At 36.8% G+C, this 20,131-nt stretch overlaps 6 non-coding genes across 6 annotated transcripts; all 6 read right to left on the bottom strand.

The window, feature by feature from the left end:
* Positions 1-401: 401 nt before the first annotated feature.
* On the bottom strand, positions 402-474 carry Trnak-cuu. Its single transcript has one exon. It is a non-coding gene; the product is annotated as a tRNA-Lys (tRNA).
* Positions 475-583: 109 nt separating this feature from the next.
* Positions 584-656, bottom strand: Trnak-cuu. Its single transcript has one exon. It is a non-coding gene; the product is annotated as a tRNA-Lys (tRNA).
* A 109-nt stretch (positions 657-765) lies between these two features.
* On the bottom strand, positions 766-838 carry Trnak-cuu. Its single transcript has one exon. It is a non-coding gene; the product is annotated as a tRNA-Lys (tRNA).
* Positions 839-11,986: 11,148 nt separating this feature from the next.
* Positions 11,987-12,059, bottom strand: Trnak-cuu. The gene has a single exon. It is a non-coding gene; the product is annotated as a tRNA-Lys (tRNA).
* Positions 12,060-12,350: 291 nt separating this feature from the next.
* Positions 12,351-12,423, bottom strand: Trnak-cuu. The gene has a single exon. It is a non-coding gene; the product is annotated as a tRNA-Lys (tRNA).
* Positions 12,424-12,531: 108 nt separating this feature from the next.
* Trnak-cuu lies at positions 12,532-12,604 on the bottom strand. The gene has a single exon. It is a non-coding gene; the product is annotated as a tRNA-Lys (tRNA).
* Positions 12,605-20,131: the final 7,527 nt, after the last annotated feature.

The raw sequence follows: 20,131 nt of genomic DNA, 5'->3' as shown, positions 1-20,131 counted from the left end.
TGCAATCTGCCCGCTGATGCATGTAACGCATCGATCCCGCTCCCGCAGTCCGCGTCGGTCTGTTTATACCTTTATTGTTTTCTACCCATAATGACAAGTGAATAATGTGGTGATTGTTAACTTAATATTTCTGAGATTTCTACATCATATATGAAGTCATCTAAAATCACATCGACTCTCCCTGAAATTGATTAGATTCATAGCTGCGAACAAAAAGTAGCCCCCATCGTGGGGCTCGAACTCACGACCCTGAGGTTAAGAGTCTCATGCTCTACCGACTAAGCTAGCCGGGCTTAGTGATATAACCTGAGAAACACTATTAAAAGCTCAAAATTAGTCAGAAAGGTTTAATTATAAGGTGGCATGAGTCTCTCAAATCACTTTCGTCGACAAAAGATTTTCGCCCAACGTGGGGCTCGAACCCACGACCCTGAGATTAAGAGTCTCATGCTCTACCGACTGAGCTAGCCGGGCTTAGTGATATAACCTGAGAAACACTATTAAAAGCTCAAAATTAGTCAGAAAGTTTCAATTATTAGGTGCGCATGAGTCTCTCAAATCACTTTCGTCGACAAAAGATTTTCGCCCAACGTGGGGCTCGAACCCACGACCCTGAGATTAAGAGTCTCATGCTCTACCGACTGAGCTAGCCGGGCTTAGTGATATAACCTGAGAAACACTATTAAAAGCTCAAAATTAGTCAGAAAGTTTCAATTATTAGGTGCGCATGAGTCTCTCAAATCACTTTCGTCGACAAAAGATTTTCGCCCAACGTGGGGCTCGAACCCACGACCCTGAGATTAAGAGTCTCATGCTCTACCGACTGAGCTAGCCGGGCTTAGTGATATAACCTGAGAAACACTATTAAAAGCTCAAAATCAGTCAGAAAGTTTCAATTATTAGGTGCGCATGAGTCTCTCAAATCACTTTCGTCGACAAAAGATTTTCGCCCAACGTGGGGCTCGAACCCACGACCCTGAGATTAAGAGTCTCATGCTTTTTTGCTTTTATAGTCTTTATTATATTTTAATATGTACATGTTATAATGGTTTACATCATTTGTTGTTTGATATTTTAGTAGTTCCTATCTATACATGATTTACCTACAATAATAATAATATTTTGGCTGGACGCCTTCAGATATTCAGAGGTTTTGTTTTTTTTATGTGTTAAGTTAGCACTAAAGTTCATAGTATTCACAGGAAAATGTAGAGAAAAACCTGTTTTCATTGTTTCCCAGTATCCTGGGCTTAAGCAGTATCAACAATATATAAAATGAGATATAAAAAATAACATCAACAATAACAACAACAAAAACAACAATAATTACAGTAGCAATAACAGTAGTAATTAGCTACATGTTAGCTATTTTTGTAGCTAATGTGTTTTCTATTGAATATGGGTAAATGCTCGTAGGGAAGGGCATGTTTTTCATTGGCGTTTTTCGAGCTCTTTCTAGTTTAAGTTATTTTGTTAACGGGATCGCTCACGTATCTCGTTTTTTCGTAAAAGTTCGCGGAAATTCTATCTATGTGATTTTTTATTGTTTCAATACCTGCTAATTCGTGCAAATCTGTGATTCTTGTGTATCTATCCTTGTTAGTGATAAGCCTCAGCATTCTGTTTTGAAAAATTTGTAACGGTCGTGTCGGCCATGATTTCAAGTGACACCAGGCCGGTGCCGCATACGTTATGATTGGTCTTATTAAGGAGGTGTATATTAATTTTTTATTTTTTTGATTCATACGGCTATTCTTGCTCATTAGAGGATACAGGATTCTGATTGCCCCGTTGGCTTTTATTAAAGTTTTTTCAATGTGTTTGTGAAAATTAAGTCGGCTATCTAGTTCCATTCCCAGATATTCAACCGTATTATTAACTGTGATTGGATGGTTGTTAAGTTTAAGAGGAATTGAGATTTTGTTGTCGTTTAGTTTTCGGCTAAACACGATCTGTTCGGTTTTTTTCTCATTTACTCTGATCTTCCAGGTTTTATAAAATTCGGTTAGTTTGTCGATATTATATTGTAGCAATCTGTTCGCTATTGCCGAATGAAAGGAGTGAGCGTATAATGCAGTGTCGTCTGCGAATAGCGCCATTTTTCTGTTTGGAAAACCTGGAAGGTCGTGTATGTAGAGGTTAAAGAGTCTGGGTCCAAGGACGCTTCCTTGAGGTACACCTGATTTAATTTTTTTGATGGACGATAGTTTATTGCCGATTTTTACTACGTATTTTCTGTTCGAAAGGTATGAATTTATTAGTTTGATGATAAAGTAGGGAAGTCCGAGTTTTATCATTTTGTAAGTAAGACCTTGGATCCAGACCCTGTCGAATGCTTTCTCTATGTCTAGAAAAAGCATGGCTGTGTTCTTTTTTTTGTTGAATTCGTTGATAATGTCTATTACTATTCTACAGATTTGGTGTGTGGAACTATGTTTTTCTTTGAACCCAAATTGATACGGATCATGCAATTCCGTGTGTTTGAGTGTTTTTGTTAGTATTTTGAGAATAATTTTTTCGGAGATTTTACTGAGCGTTGATAACAGACTGATCGGTCTGTAATTAAGTGGTGATTTTTTGTCGCTACTACTTTTATGTATAGGAACAACTAGTCCAATTTTCCATGTATTCGGCCAGTGTTGCAAGTCGATTATGGCGTTGATTATATAATTGAGTTGCACGATTGCCTTTTTAGTGAGGTTTTTGATCAGTTTGTTATCAATTTCGTCTATTCCTGGGGATTTGTTATTTGCTAAGTTGTTAATAATAGTTTTTATTTCTAGTGGGTTGGTATGAAACTTTTTCGATTCATTAATAGTACTGGTATCGCTACTTAAGTAATTTTCTACAATTTCTATGGTTTTTTTATCTTCGGAGCTGTTTGTCGGACCTATGTCATGTATCTTCCCATAGGTTTCTGCCAAAAGTTCCGTTTTTTGTTCGTCTGTTATGTAATCGATAGTGTCACTTGAAAGAGTTGGTATTTCTTGTGGTTTCTTTTTCAAGAATTTCGTGAATTTCCACAAGCAACCATTTGATGGATTTAATTTGGATAGTTTCTTTCCCATTGTTTCATTTTTATATTCGCCAATTTTGATTCTTATTCGCGATGTTAAAAGTTTGCTTAGGTCGTTATCATGAGGGTTCCGATATCGCTGCCAGCGTTTACGTGTTCGATTTCTTAATTGAATTAGGTTCTTTATTTCTGGTGAGAGGTCGTCTTTGTATGGATAAATGATCTTCAATTTAGTGGTTCGGTTCCTGGTGTGAATTAAATTTTCCGTGAATTTTGTTACCTCCTCCTCAAGTTTCTCTATCGAGTCAATATTGTTATTTATGACGATTTTATTGTTAAGAATTCTTCGATATTCATTCCAATCTGTGGTCGAATAATCGAAGATTTTCTTGGAAATATCAACTCTACAGGTACTAGTTAAAGTGAAAGTTACTACGTTATGATCTGAGGGAAGGTCAGGTAATGATTCAGGGGTACTTATGTTGGGTACCATTCGGGCTACTATGAGGTCAATTATTGAAGGGGTATTGTTGTTAGGCGGATAATGCGTAGGTTCGGAAGGATGATGGATGATGCAGTTTTGTTTATTTTCTAAGTATTCGAAAAGAGTGAGTCCGTTGGTATTGTTTGAAACACAGCCCCAGAGTCCGTGTCTAGCGTTGAAATCTCCTACAACAATGGTTTTATTAGTTTTTAATAGTTCTTCGAGATCGCTTTCACCGAAGTTATTGGTTGGTCTGTTGTAGATGGAGATAAGTTTAAGACCGTTGGCTAATTGTATACCGGCATTCTCTAATGTGCAAGAAATTTCCGGGAGTTCTTTGAACGGAATATCTTTTCTAACAAGGATAAGGATACCCCCGTGTCTAGTGTTACCTGAGCGATCCCTTCTAACAGCGTGGAATTCCTTCATCTTAAATTTGTCTGTTTTTATTAGTCTAGTTTCATTTATGAAAAAAATATCTATTGAATGTTCTTCAAGAAAATGTGCAATTTCATTATGTTTGTATCGAATTCCATTGGAATTCCAGGTTGCTAGATTTAACTGTTTTTGGGATTTAAAAACCATGACTAGGAAGATTTTCTAGGAAGTCGTTGAATATTAAGAATTTTTCTTTGAAATTAGTGCATTTATCCATTTTTTGGTTAAGTGCGCGGATTTCTAGCAAGAATTTATTTATATTGATATGTTGGTTTAGTTTGTCCATTAAATTTTTTAAATCTAAAAGCGGGCTTTGAGCAGTGTCGCGCAAATAATGAAATTTTAGAATTATTTCGAATGTTGAGTGTGCACTTACCTTTTTTTGCGAGTGGACTGTATTTTCCATAGACGAAATAACATGCGGTGATATCTTGTACATATAGCTCTGCGGCGGTTGTTTTCATACTGTCTCCCATCTCTCTTCGACTTCGTAAACTCCACATGACACGGCACACATGTGCAACCCTCAACAAAACCCGCGCAATTCAAAAACGAAAACAACTAAGAAAGAATGAAAGAAAAACTGAGGTGAACTTCTATCCCAGCAAAACCAAACAAAACAAAAATGAACTAGTGGAAGAGAAAATACCGAACATTCTCCCCCACTAAATTATGAAATAATTTAAATAATTTATTACTACTAAATACCATTACTTAGCTCGGCACTTGGTAAAGGACACAATTTTACCAAAGCCCTCTTTAGAACGCCATTCTTCGTTCGTACATCAGCAACTCTCGCAACCTCATCTTTTCCATAATAAAGTTTTTGAATTCGCCCCACTAACCATTTCATTGGCGATGTCTGGTCATTTTTTATGAGAACTATTGTACCGACCCCAATTGGGTGCGAGGCGTTCAACCATTTACTTCTTTGTTGAAGTGTGTGCAAATATTCTAACTGCCACCTTTTCCAAAAGGATTGAACACATCGTTGTAAAAATTGGAATCGGTTCAATTTACTGATATTTAAATGGGCTAAATCAGGGTCAGGCAATGACGTCAGAGGTTCCAAAGTTAAAAAATGTCCCGGTGTCAAAACTGACAAATCATTGGGATCATTACTCATTGGACATAAGGGGCGAGAATTTAATAGCGCTTCAATTTGCGTCAGAAGAGTGTAAAACTCCTCGTAAGTCATAATCTGTTGACCCACAACACGATGAATATGTGTTTTTACAGACTTCACTCCTGCTTCGGCCATACCTGCGAAGTGTGGCGAACCAGGTGGATTAAATTTGAACTTGATTGTTTCGCGTTCAGCAGCTTGCTTCATTAAAGTGCCTATTTCCCTACTTGCGCTTGTAAAATTTGTACCGCAGTCAGATATTATACAATCGCAGCGTCCTCTACGAGCTATGAACCTCCTCAAGGCAGAAATAAAAATCTCGCATGTCATATCTGAAGCCAGTTCCAAATGTATGCACTTAGTAGCCATACATACAAACAGACAAATATACGCTTTATGAGTCTTAGCACCGCGTATTTTACCAAGTGTTATAGCAAAGGGACCGGCGTAGTCGAGACCAACTACTGAAAACGCCTTCAACTGAGAAACGCGAAAATCAGGAAGATTACCCATAGGGGGTTGATAAGGCCTTGGTGATAAGCGCCAACACTGTTTACATCCTGATACTACCCTTTTAATGGAACTTCTAGCTGATAAGATCCAAAATTGCTGTGAAATTAAAAACTGAAGGGTTTGGACACCCGGATGTAAGTGAGTGATATGAAAATGTTGAATTATTAAATCCGTGAAACGACTCCTTTTAGGCAAAATTGCGGGATGCTTCTGAAGGAAGCTCAAATTTGAATTTCTTAAACGACCTCCTACCCTGAGAATATCATCTTTATCCAAAAAGGCGTTAAGTTTTCTTAAGAATTTTGATGTTGATTTTTTATTTTTCAATTTCTGAATTTCATCATGAAAATGAAAAACCTGAACATATTTAACCAGCGTCATTAAGGAATCATTAAGCTCCTTCACTGTGAGTACACCAGTTCTTCTGTTCACAGAATTTGCAGAATTATATAAAAATCTTTGAATATATGCGAGAATTCTTTTCAATTTAGATAAAGTAGAACAATCTTGAATTAGTGTCTCGATAAAATTCGGAATATTTAAAGTGGTGAGAGTCAAGATTTTTTGTTCCACCTTTTCATCAGACAAATTCACATAATTCGGATCGAATTTACTGACTGGCCAGTATTCGCTCGACGATTGAAGCCATTCTGGGCCGGAAAACCATAATTTATTTTGTAGAATTTCACCAGGTAAAAACCCACGAGAGGCACAATCTGCCGGATTGTTGTCTGTTGAAATATGTTGCCAAGAAGCTGGGGGTATTTTATCTTGAATATGAGTTACACGATTGCTGACAAACGTTTTCCACTTATGTGGAGATGATTTAATCCAATGAATGACAATCATACTATCGGTGTAGGCATATACATTAGAAAATTTAATTTTGTTATCAAAAATTGTCAACACTTCTGACAGTAAATTAGAAAGCAATACCGCGGCGCACAGTTCCAGACGGGGAACTGAAATACTCTTCAAGGGAGCAACCTTTGTTTTTGCACATACAAAAAATACATTAACTTTACTATTTTGTTGAACCCTAAAATATATGACCCCGGCATATGCCTTCTCAGAAGCGTCGCAAAAGGCATGAATTTGGCATTCATCACAATTGTCAACAAGAAAACGCCGAGAAATCTTAAAATCTGACAACATCGCGAAAGACGATTTAAACTGGTACCACTTTTCACAAATTTCGCGAGGCGGCGTATCATCCCAGTTGAGACCCAAAGTCCAGAGACGTTGCATAATCAATTTCGCGAAACATGTCAATGGTGCGAGAAATCCTAAAGGATCGAAAATTTTGGCTATATCGCTCAAAATTTGTCTTTTTGTGTAACCCACAACAGTTGAATCTATAGTATATATGAAAGCGTCCAAGGATGGTTGCCATCTCAACCCTAAAACCTTTATGCAGGAGTTTTCATCATCGAAAGAAATCGATGAATTATTGTTGTAACGATATTCAATTGGTAAATCATCTAGAAGTAATGGAGTGTTGGATGCCCATTTGCGCAATTCAAAACATCCCCTGTTTAAAATATTAATTAATTGATCGCGAATTAACTTTGCTTCCTCTAAACTGGAACACCCAGAACACACATCATCTATATAGATATCATCCTCCAAAATATTTGCGGCCAGAGGAAAATCATTGCGTTCATCTCTGGCTAACTGCAAAATGACTCTATTTGCTATAAATGGTGAGGAAGACAAACCGAAAACTAATCGTTTTAAGCGATATTCTCTAACCTGATCATTTCGCGAAAACCTCCACAATATCCTCTGATAATCTTGATGCTTAGAATTTATTAGAATTTGTAAAAACATTTTTTTTATGTCGGCAGTAAAAACGATTGAATGCACTCTGAACTTGAGTAATATTTCGAAAATATTATTCTGAAGTTTCTCCCCCACCAAGAGGGTATCATTTAACGATATTCCTTTCGACCTCGTAGATCCATCGAAAACTACTCTGAGCTGTGTGGTAGTACTATCTTTCATTACGCAGTGATGGGGTAGATAAAATATATTTTTCTTTGCGATAGGATTGTCACTATTCTCAACCTCAACTTCCTCCATGTAATCATTTTTGAGATATTCATTCAAAAAATCTGAATATTGTTTGAATACTGTTGGTTGTTTGTATAAGCGACGTTCGAGCGAATAAAAACGGCGCAGAGCTATCGAGCGAATATCTTCCGAATCAAATGAAGGTTCGGAATTTTTGAATGGTAAATTGACAGTATAACGTCCAAAATTACCCCTTTCATGAGTCTCAGCGAAAATTTTTTCACATAACGCATTTTCAGGCGAACATATTGATTTGACTGAAGGAACTTCCTCAACCTCCCAGGACCGCCCAATCAAGTTATCGACCGATAAAGCATTATTGCCCAGAGCTGCGAAAAATGTAGACACATTGGCCGTAATATGAGTATCATAAGCGTTATATTTACCCATAAGTATGTAACCGAAAATAGTGTTGATAGCTACTGGTTCATTTGCATGTCCTATAACACGACCTTCTTTTAAAATATGTGGAAAAATATCGGCTCCTAATAGCATATCTACCGGAGCAGGTTTATGAAATGAATCGTCAGCTAGTTGGATATTATTCAGGTGAACCCAATGAGTATGATTTAATTTTGAGACCGGCATATTGGCACAAAGTTTGGGTAAAACAACCGCGTCGATGGTAAATATAGGAGATATTTTTCCAACAGACTTTATTTTACATGTAACACCACTCTTGGATGTCATGTTAGTCATATTTCCAAGACCCTGTATCGAAAGTGAGCAACTGAAACGTGATAAACCCAACCTATTCGCACATTTTTCGGTGATATAACTTGTTTGTGAACCACTATCTAATATCACACGTACCTTTTGAAAGTTACTATAAGAATCAGAAACCTCGACTATTGCAGTTGAAAGTAAAACACCAACAGCTGAAGACATCATTCCAGAAAATGTGGAAATGTCTGGTGACTTGGAAGTACTAGGTAAAGGTTGAGTTGTTTGAGAACTGACTTGAAGATTATCGAAAGAAGAGTAATTTTTAGTTAGATCCTTATTTACGTGTATGCTTGAATGATGTCTTTCATGACAAAAATGACAAGTTGATTTTGACCTGCATTTATAAATTGAATGTTGCGAACTTAAACAATTTGTGCATAGTTTGTTTTGCTTGACAAAAAGAGATCTGTCATTAGGTGTTCTGTTATGATATTCAGAGCATTTGTAAATTGTATGATCCTGTTTACAGAATGAACATGTAATAGTTGAATTTTTTATACCCTTAGAAGCGTTTGCGAAGTATGTTGAAGACTGTTTTGGTCTCGAATGAGAGGAAAAATTTGGAACATTTTTCGAACTGGGTGATAGCGTGTTTGAGGATTTACCCACTGAGAGATCAATAGCATCAAGCGCATTACATCTTTGTTGAACAAAGGCAACCAATTTTTTGAAAGAAGGTAATTCATCGAATGCTACTGGATTCTCAAATTCAAAACGTGAAATGGTTTCTTGATCTAAATGTTTTGTGAAAAGATAATATAACATGAAATCCCATTCCTTCACTGGAATACCCATATTTTCGAGCGCGGCAAGGTTCTCTGTGTAGGTGTCCAGTAAAATTCTTAAACTTTGAGTATTCTTTGAATTTTTTATAATAATAGCATTATCAATCTCTTGAAAATGAGCGAAGGCTATAAGTCTTTTGTTATTATAGCGTTCTGAAAGTGATTTAAAGGCGATCGCATAATTGGCACTTGACATTGGCGTAGTCTGCACTAGAGTTAGAGGCGGACCTCGTAAAGAGGAAATCAAATAATTGAATTTCTCGATGTTCGAAAGAGAGGTATTATTATGAATGAGATTTTCAAACATGTCTATAAAGGGTTTAAATGTTTTTATATCACCTATGAACTTTGGTATTTCAATCTTGGGAAGTTTAACATTATGATTACTGGTTTGAAATATATCCCCAATAGCGCTAGCGGAAGTTGTAACACTGGGTTTCACCTCGAAAAACTCCTGAAGTACTGTTTCAATATAGGAATAATTGAAATCAAAGTCTTTTCTATTTGTTTCCTCTTTACTTATGTCTTCATCATTGATGGCCATAAGAGATATGAGAGTTTGATGATGAGACTTAAATTCTTCGCGGTATGAGTCAAGATTCTGACACAAATTTTTGAACTGGGCGCGTTTATTTATATCAATTTCAGCCTCATCAGCAAATGCCTTGATTTCAATAATCTGATTCTCACTCATTGTTCTAAGAGCTCTAGCTTGTTTAATTTTATTCGTGTTTGCCATTTTCGAACTTATCAATCAACTCCAGAACCCCGAAACGGCACGGCACTGACCAAGTCAGCTGTTTCAGGAATGAAATGCGATAAAACACAAAACCTCACAAAAAACGACCAGATTTGTTGTTAGCAGATAAGGCGTGCGAATTTATGTCGCAGTTGAATGATAATGAAATCAATCAATTTGAAACGGAATTATATTGTAATGAAAACTGAAAAATTGAATTCTAATGAATATTGAGTTTATGAAATAATGAACAGGAAGAAATGCACCTCTAGTTATGCGATTCTTGGCACGAATGGACCAAATAATGTCGCGCAAATAATGAAATTTTAGAATTATTTCGAATGTTGAGTGTGCACTTACCTTTTTTTGCGAGTGGACTGTATTTTCCATAGACGAAATAACATGCGGTGATATCTTGTACATATAGCTCTGCGGCGGTTGTTTTCATACTGTCTCCCATCTCTCTTCGACTCCACATGACACGGCACACATGTGCAACCCTCAACAAAACCCGCGCAATTCAAAAACGAAAACAACTAAGAAAGAATGAAAGAAAAACTGAGGTGAACTTCTATCCCAGCAAAACCAAACAAAACAAAAATGAACTAGTGGAAGAGAAAATACCGAACAAGCAGTATTACCCATATTCAAATTATCTGTATTAGTCCTAGCAGCATCTGGTTGGGAGCTTCTTATTTCGTTTATTTTTTTTCTTCTCTCTTCCCATACGTTTACTGCTGGTAGTGGAGCTTCAACGTATGTAGATTTCCTCGTAGGTTGTGGCTGGTTCCTGGATATTCTGCTTTGTAGAATTCTCTGGTACACTTCACATTCAACACTATTTGCCCGATGTTCGCCTCGGCAATTCGCGCACTTATCTTTCTCTCCCGCGGGTTTGGTGCATTCTGCTGTGGCATGTTCGTCCGCACACAGTAAACATTTGTATGCTCTATAGCAGTTACTTGTTGCGTGTCCCCATTGTTGGCACCTCTTGCATATAGTCATTTGTTTGGTCCTATATTGCCTTTCCCAATGTATCACGGTGTAACACAGTGTTCGCACTTCTCTTTTCAATTGTTTGAGTGTCACTTGGCTGCTGGTTATGACGAGGAACATCGCATTTCGTGTGCCTCTCATTTTGTAGATGTCTTTCACGTCTATTTCATAGATGTTCTTCAGTTCATCTATTATTTATTCTGGGATTTCAATATTGGAATTTAGTCCTTTGAGTACATGAGCATGAGTTTTTTCATTTTTCAATGTGTACGAGTGGAACTTTTGTCCAAGATTTAGGAAATATTCCTTTAGTTTTTTATGGTCTTCCAATTTATTCGTATAAATGTTCGAGGACTCCCGTCCGTATCTTATGTGGAAACTTTTGTTTCCAATTCGTTCCGCTATTCTTTTAACGGTTTGGTTATGATCATCAATAAGTCCTTGAAGAACTATAGGAGGAGGTTTTATTTTTGTTGATTCGCTGTCATCTATTTGCATCTTGGTTTCTTCCACGTGCAGATTTTTAAATCGATTAGTAGTCGCTATTGGTTTTTCTGCTTCTACTACTTCGGTTGATGTGTTCGAAGGTTGTTTAGCACCTCCGGGGTGGGTTTGCGTCGGATTTATCATATCCTTTATCTTCTTCCTTCGGTTTTCCATTTCGGCTCCTAAGTTCGTTTTTCCATCAACTTTTTCAGGGCTTAGAGAAAATACGGTTATTTTTCTCTTTTTTTCGTTGTCCATTTTGGGGTTTTGGTCCCCATTTTATAAGGTTTTCTTTTCAGCACTTTACTTGAAGTAATGTCACTGTCACTGTTCACTTTAAACTTTCGTTTGGAATTCAGGTTGGTTTTCTGACTATTCACAATGGATACTCAGGTACTTACACTACTGGCTCAAGTACTTACGGAGCGTTCAAGACACGTCTTACCTGTTCGGTGTCTCCAGAGTCTCATGCTCTACCGACTGAGCTAGCCGGGCTTAGTGATATAACCTGAGAAACACTATTAAAAGCTCAAAATTAGTCAGAAAGTTTCAATTATAAGGCGCGCATGAGTCTCTCAAATCACTTTCGTCGACAAAAGATTTTCGCCCAACGTGGGGCTCGAACCCACGACCCTGAGATTAAGAGTCTCATGCTCTACCGACTGAGCTAGCCGGGCTTAGTGATATAACCTGAGAAACACTATTAAAAGCTCAAAATTAGTCAGAAAGTTTCAATTATAAGGTGCGCATGAGTCTCTCAAATCACTTTCGTCGACAAAAGATTTTCGCCCAACGTGGGGCTCGAAGCCACGACCCTGAGATTAAGAGTCTCATGCTCTACCGACTGAGCTAGCCGGGCTTAGTGATATAACCTGAGAAACACTATTAAAAGCTCAAAATTAGTCAGAAAGTTTTAATTACAAGGTGCGCATGAGTCTCTCAAATCACTTTCGTCGACAAAAGATTTTCGCCCAACGTGGGGCTCGAACCCACGACCCTGAGATTAAGAGTCTCATGCTCTACCGACTGAGCTAGCCGGGCTTAGTCATATTACCTGAGAAACACTATTAAAAGCTCATAATTAGTCAGAAAGTTTTAATTATAAGGTGGCATGAGTCTCTCAAATCACTTTCGTCGACAAAAGATTTTCGCCCAACGTGGGGCTCGAACCCACGACCCTGAGATTAAGAGTCTCATGCTCTACCGACTGAGCTAGCCGGGCTTAGTCATATTACCTGAGAAACACTTTTAAAAGCTCAAAATTAGTCAGAAAGTTTTAATTACAAGGTGCGCATGAGTCTCTCAAATCACTTTCGTCGACAAAAGATTTTCGCCCAACGTGGGGCTCGAACCCACGACCCTGAGATTAAGGGTCGTGGCCCTAGACCCTGATTATCCGATATTAATTTTTAGCAGTTAGCTTCTGCAAGGGTGACAAATTTGTAACGTTCCACATTACATGTTACGCCACTGTAGTTTTCCTCTTCAAGAGAAACCTCAGCTGGTAGGGTGCGCTAGCAATATTAAGAATTTCCACTCCTGAGGGACCTGATAGTTCTTCGTTTCTTTTTCTCGCTGTGGAGGTACTATTGAATGCATCGTATGAGCATTTTTCTATTGCCTATATCTACTTTTACTGAACCAATATTTTATTTCGCCATTTCTTATATCAAGGTGATAAATATTTGATTTATTTTTCTCGATCAAAAACCGGATGAACTGGTTAGAATGGTTTTAGCAGATTTATTTTCGTGTGTACTATTATTTTCATTTATCAGTGAATTGATCGTGAAAATTCATTTGAAGGTATTTTGAATTTGAAAGAGTTCACTGGAAATAATTTCATTTTACTGTTGACATATTTGTTTTATTGTTCCATGTTTTTTTTTCATTCGATAATAAAAGAAAGAGAAAAAACCAAAAAAACGTACATGGATGTTGCAGATCCACCATTTTGTCCAAATTTTATGATATGGAAATGGATAATGTCCATCCATCATTTTTTGAATGTATTGTTGATCTGTTGGGAACATTTCTGACTTCTTATTCTTAATATTAATTTTTTTATTGTTCATTTTGAAATGAATTGGAAAATTTCCCTACAGATCCAAGTTTTCTAGTTTGAAATTTAAGTGCCTGATTGCACTTTAAATTTTACAGTTTCTGGTATTAGCTGAAAATTTTGGACTTCACATTTTGGAAAACTTCTCAAAAGTTAAAACTACTATATTTTGGAAACATCTCAAAATTTTGGCAATCCTTAGATCCTGACATCGAATTCTACTCAACACCTGATTTTAGAAATCAAGATTTTTGGTTCAGTTTCTAAATTGAGACAACTGAAGCAGGTGAAAGGGTTCATCCATAGGGAGGCCTTCACTAAACTGAAGTTAAGTTTTCAAAAGGAAAGTGACGACGAGAGTATTTATAGTATTCGAAATTTGTATTTTCAAGGATCATTTATAATTGTAATTTTTTTTCTGTTTAGTTTTTTTCAAGTTCCTTTGATCAATTCTTGCTAAGCCCACACCCTCTTTACGACTGAGCACCGAAATGAAATAATATCCATCTGAGAGGATAATAACAGAAGTACCACCCTTAACTATAGGGGTAGGCTACAAATTAGGCCTCTGCCTAGGGCGGCAGTTTGGCTCAGGGCCGCTGACAGTAGCGGTAATCGGACATTTTGCCGGGGCGCCAAATTTCATAAATAGAAGCGTCGTAATTTTAAACAATACAGGACGTTTTTTAATTAATTCGACATAATCATCAAGAAACATCATCTGGTAAATTTGACAAGGTGATTTTAAGTTAAAAAATACGATTTCGTATGAAATTGAAAAGATGCCTGAGAGGAATAATAAAGGCCACTCCTTCTTAAAGAAAATTTATATAAATTAGGCAAAGCAGCGCAGCGAAATTTTATTTTGCTGGAACGCTGAAATATCTGCTAGAGGTTTGGCTAGTGACGACCCTGGGAATAAAAAGCAGTTTTCTAAAGCGATTGTACTGAAATTGAATGAAAATTGATTGAGCAAAATACGGATCTCGAAAAATCATTATTAAGAGGACCATCGACAATGAAAACTTGAAGAAACACAATTAGTGCAGGTATTTCAGACCCGCCCGTTCGGAAACACAACAGACCGACTTAGCATTCGAAAGTCTAATTCAGTCTGGGCCACACCGGGGCCAGGTTTATTTAATTTAACGGAAAAATTCATGCATCGTATGGATGTGAGCAATTGGGTCATCGCTGCGAAACGGAAAAGCCATTAAAACCGCACCGTTCACGATGCCAGATGGAAAATTCAAGTGATACGTAGCGTGTGTACTGACAAAATACGGGCCCGTATGAAAAATTTACACGCCACGAGCTGGATAGATTCTGTTGTAATTGGATTTCCGATTCGAATTATCCGGCTACAATTGGTACGTCCTGAAAATCGCGTTTTCATTTTACGCCGGTAAGAGGTCGAATAATCGAATATTATGGATTTTATTTTATGGGGGGCTAAATGGCGGAGGCGCCGATGAATCTCAAAAAAATCTCCCAAATTTTTATTTGTTGATTTGTTATATTAGGGGAGACTGGGGAGGGTTGATACATTTTTCACAAAATTTTCAATTGAAAATTTGTTTTCAACATTTATAATCCATTTATGTCAGAGTGGAATTTGAGGACTTCGCTTAGACTATTACCAATATTCAATTACTGAAAATGGAAATTTCAACCTTGATTATGAGTTCTTGAAATTGTTGCTGCAAATTGTCTCTGCAAATGTTTCTCTATACATGGGAGGTTTGATACGCTAAAAGGGAGGTTTGATACAATAAAAGATAAGGTACAGCCCATAATAAGAAATCAGTATTTTATTATCATAACACTACCTAATTCCTACATAATTCGCAAGTAAACATTTTTTCTACATATTTGATGTAGAAATTTACATAAAAAACGTAAGGCTTTATCTCTTTATCGACAAAAACTGACGAAATTCGTTACTTTATTCCAGATGAGCTTTTCATTGACAGCATACAGGGTGACTCTTTGACTTGTACATATATTTTAACCGAAGATTCTTGAGGTCAAAAGAAACACTCTTTTCATTTACCATTTTTTCCGATTCGGCCCGGTTTCAAATATATAGCCATTTTAAATTTTCATAATGAGCTAATTCACCCCTGGAAACCGGAACACTGAAGTTTTTGCAAGTATAAGATATACCATTTGAACCTTGGAAATGAGCTACTAAATTAGAAAAACCATCATAAACTCACTTTTAACATTCCATTTGTTGAACAAAGTAGTATTTATGGTACAATAAATGAGTTATTCCAATTTCATTGACGATGAAGATTAAATATTTTTCTCTTGATTTTCTATTTCGTTTTCGATAGTCATAACGAATTGAGCTCGCTACCACCCATATTAGCTTAGTTCTGATATTCATAATTCATATCAATTCATTTATTATATCGCATTTAAAATATATCTTTTATTTCACTTCGTACAAGAATTGCCATTTAACCTTACATTCTCAAGTAAATAATATTCATCTGTGAAAGTTCGAACACAGACTAATAGTCTGTGGTTTTAAGTTTGAACTTCAAATTTCGAGTGTTGCAAATACACAGCTGTTCTAATAATCTATGTTCTAACCTGAAATATTCATTTACAGTTTACACTGTTATTGTTGCTATGATATTTGATATTATGTTAGCATGAAATGAAAATCATCGAAGATTTGAAGAAATCCAACAGAATATTGAATTTCCATACATATTTTCAAGAAATTTAAAAACAATTTGCAAAATAATTGTGTGGATACAGAATAAATCACTTTGCATTCTGATAGAAAGCAATTCCTTTATGAAATGAAGCATTTGATTCGTTCCAACTATCTCATAAAAATATTGAACTCCACTTGTAATCAAATTTGTTCTATAATATGTACCTACATTATAGCCAACTCTACTATTTGATTCATCTTGATTTTGCCATCGAAAATAAATTAGAAATATTCAATATAAATATCCACAATGGAATATCCTGTTTCTTTCAACTCACCTAATTTACGAGATATAGCCGAAAATCACATTTTTTTATCGATTTTCAACAGCCTGTATCTTTTTAACCGGGCTGAATGGGAAAAACGGTAAAGAAAAAAGTGTTTCTTTTGGCCTCAGGAATCTTCGTCAAGTCAAAGACTCACTCTGTATAGACCACTAGTACAGATCTTCAATCAAATATCATAATATGTTCACGACATATATTTTCTAAATTTGTCTTCTAGGGAGGTTTGATACAGTCTGTGTCGGGAGGGATGATACACGTATTAAACCTCTCTATATATTTAGCAGAAGCAGTAGTTACGAACAGATATTTCAAACATTGCAGGCAACGATTCCATGGTTCGCGAGGCGGAGACGCCGAAAATAATGAATTGCACTAGATGCAAGCTGGATCGTCATCTTCATCAGAGAATGGAGTGCCATTCAGCCTGTGCAAGTGTCAGTAGTAAAATAAACACACTCAATGCTTAAAAACTCTTGGTCGTGACGCGATCGTTGCTAGATTTGTACTGACACTATATTCACACTCATAGAGACACTGCACGCAATTAAGCTTTCTTTGAAAAACCGAAGCGCGAAATTTGACCATGTATCAAACCTTCCCTTGTATCAACCACCCCCAGTCTCCCCTACTGAACATCAACAGCTGTAATATAATGTTTATAAGACGACAATTTTTCTCATTCAGGGACAATACAGGGAGATTCACCGCTATGGCCTATCAGACGTTTATGGAAAAATAATCTCAAATTTGTGCTGAAAATTTCCATGTTGGTGTTTGAGACAATCATCTCTACAACTTCCGGTTTCACCGGGAACATACTACTATTCCCTTGTGCCAAAAGGACACCCAGTATAATATTGCATCATAAGATAGCTTTTTTTATCAAAGAAAAATGCAAAATATAGCGCATTTTATATCTTTGTTAGTGTCCTTCTATAACACAACTGAGTCAACTAATCACAAAACTTTCAAGAAAGTTTTTGTAGTATGAAATCTTATCTTTCTACGCCATCTAGTGGAAACCGATCGGAGTTATACAACTCGAGATACAGATAATGGAAAAATAATGGATTTGTTTTACTAAACCTAATAACGAATGTTCTATCAACCAACATTCTCTTCGATACTTTCCACAATTCAATAACGATATTATAGCTCATTCTGCCACAGTTATATCCATTAGAATACATATCGATGCAATCCCAGTGTTAGAGCGCTTTGTTACGGTGTACTTTCGGCAACATATCAACGTAATTATCCCATATACATTGTTCCGTTCGTGCCACCGCAAAGAAGCAAGGCATGGCAACCGGGGAGGATGAATTTATCAAGTAATCCCCCCATACATACCTCGGAAGATACGAATGATTTCCTGAAGTGGAAATCTCCCAGAATCTTCTCACAGCCGAGTAACTGGCAGAAATCGGCACAGGAGGAGTATTCGAAAGTGGTGGGGGGATAGCCTTCGATATTATAGAGACTTCGAATCATGTACTCGTTGAGGCAAATGTATGTTTAACGAGTCGTGAACCGCAGCCAGAGCCAATGAAGAAATTCTAAAGCGAATACATTTTGATACGTGAAATTTCTCTTCCACATAAATCCCTGATTGCCGAACCGAAAATTCTTTTTTGTGTCGGAAAATACATAGTGAAGGGGGAATTTCCTTATTGAATCTCAGCTCGGGAGACCTGAGTTGGAGAGGAAATGGTTAATTACGCAATAGAGATGTAAATATGTGTTTTTTCAAGGGTGGAGTGGTCGGATACTTTTGCAAATGATGTGGTTTTCTTTATTCGGGTAGAGAATTAGGGAGGGGGGGCTTATGTTAAGGATGAACAATTGTAAGACTTTTTGTAGGAGTAGTGTAAGGTGAATGCCAATTCGCGAAGGATTTGAAGAAATTGGAAGGTTTTCAAAAAATGCTTGACTCTGACTAAATTCCATATCCTTACCAATAGTCCAGTAGATATACATTTTACCTGGAAAAAATTCCGAACTTAATGAAACTTCTACAGGTTGTTCGGGGGTGCTGTGGCATAACTCTGTCAAGCTATTCAACACGAGGACCCTGTGCTAACTTGAGGAGGGAACTGAGTAGTTTTAGACCAGAACGTTCATTTTCAAAGTTGTAGATCATTAAATTCTCTACAATTTTATATTCACAGACTTTTCCGTAAACTCAATATCAATTGAGATACAGTCGATAAAAATTTTAGTCCAGTGACAAAGCAAAAAAAGTGAAGTCTGCTGGAAAAAATTCCGAACTTAATGAAACTTCTACAGGTTGTTGAGGGGTGCTGTGGGATGATTCTGTCAAGTTGGATAACTCGACAGAGTCATCCCACAATACCCCCGAACAATCTGTAGAAGTTTCATCAAGTTCGGAATTTTTTCCAGCAGAACTACCTTTTTTGTATTTGTCTACTGTCAGCAACGCTTCAGATCAAGGCATTCTACGGTGGCTTGAATAAGCCACCATCAGATGAATATCTGATCAAAGTATTTATAATAACTTATGTAAATATCAGTACGTAGCTAAATTATTCTTTGAATTAACAAAATCATTTGATTTTCTAAAGAAATAAAGCTCAGGTTTCAGCGGAATATTTCTCAATTGGCTGGAAATCGAAAATCGAAAGATGTCCGTAAAATTTGAAATGTATCCATAAGAGTTTGAGGCCGACATTGGAGTTCCACAAGGCTCAGTACTTGTATCTCTTTCATTTCTATTAATTTTTTTTTGTTTATACGCATCTCTCGGGAAAAGACTGAGCTTATAACGCGCTTTATTAATGATATGCCAGGCCATTGCGAATTGTGATTGGTCTATTCGAAGATGATTCCTCATTATTCATCATAGCACAGTATCTCGAGGAATTGAAATATGAAATTTTTGTAGAGCAAACCTGCTGTTTCATTTCGATATAAGAAAACGAGAAATAGCACAGCCAGGAATCTTGTATTGCAAATTTGCGATCAACTTCGTTCACATCAATATCGACCAATTCCGGCAATAAAAAATTATTTATCATAATTTAATTCTCAAAACCGACGAAGAATAGATAAACCAGGGTTTTCGTCAACACTACGGGCTACAGACAAATATTCTCAGTTCTTGAGCGATGCATTAGGTTTTGATTCTTATTAACTTGCTCAACTTTTCTGCAGAATTGCCACCATTTTTGTGGTGAATTCCAACAAATACAATGTGTTGTTAAAGCGTGTATCGTTCCATATTTTGTAATAACGTAGTTTCAACTTATCAAATGTCAGATTATGACAGCTTCAAAAGTGACATCTGCGTACATAGCGCGCTGTTCAAACTGAAACTTATTGAAAAACTCTGTTTATCCGTAAAAGTTGATTATATATTGATGTAGGAACCCTGTAAATAATTGACCTGGTCAACAGGGTGCTTGGAGACCTATCAGTTTCTTCAAGCGCCGAGGGCATGACAGTTTCAATGGATTTACTGGGAACGAATTGCTAGTGTAGATAATGTGTAAAGGTAGTGTTAATTCTTCCAGGTGTCGAAAACATCTCATGTCGATTGTAAATCTTAAGAGATTTACTGGGGGTTGGGAAAGCTTGAAAACGAGACGATGGTACCGGATTTTACATCTGCATGTCACTCGTTGGTCCTTCGAGAATATTCCATGGCTGAGA

Source organism: Harmonia axyridis, chromosome 7 (assembly GCF_914767665.1).
Source record: "Harmonia axyridis chromosome 7, icHarAxyr1.1, whole genome shotgun sequence".
In the NCBI taxonomy this organism is placed as follows: Eukaryota; Metazoa; Arthropoda; class Insecta; order Coleoptera; family Coccinellidae; genus Harmonia; species Harmonia axyridis.
Note: the sequence above shows the minus strand (reverse complement) of the source record. Positions and strands in the feature narration are given on the sequence as shown.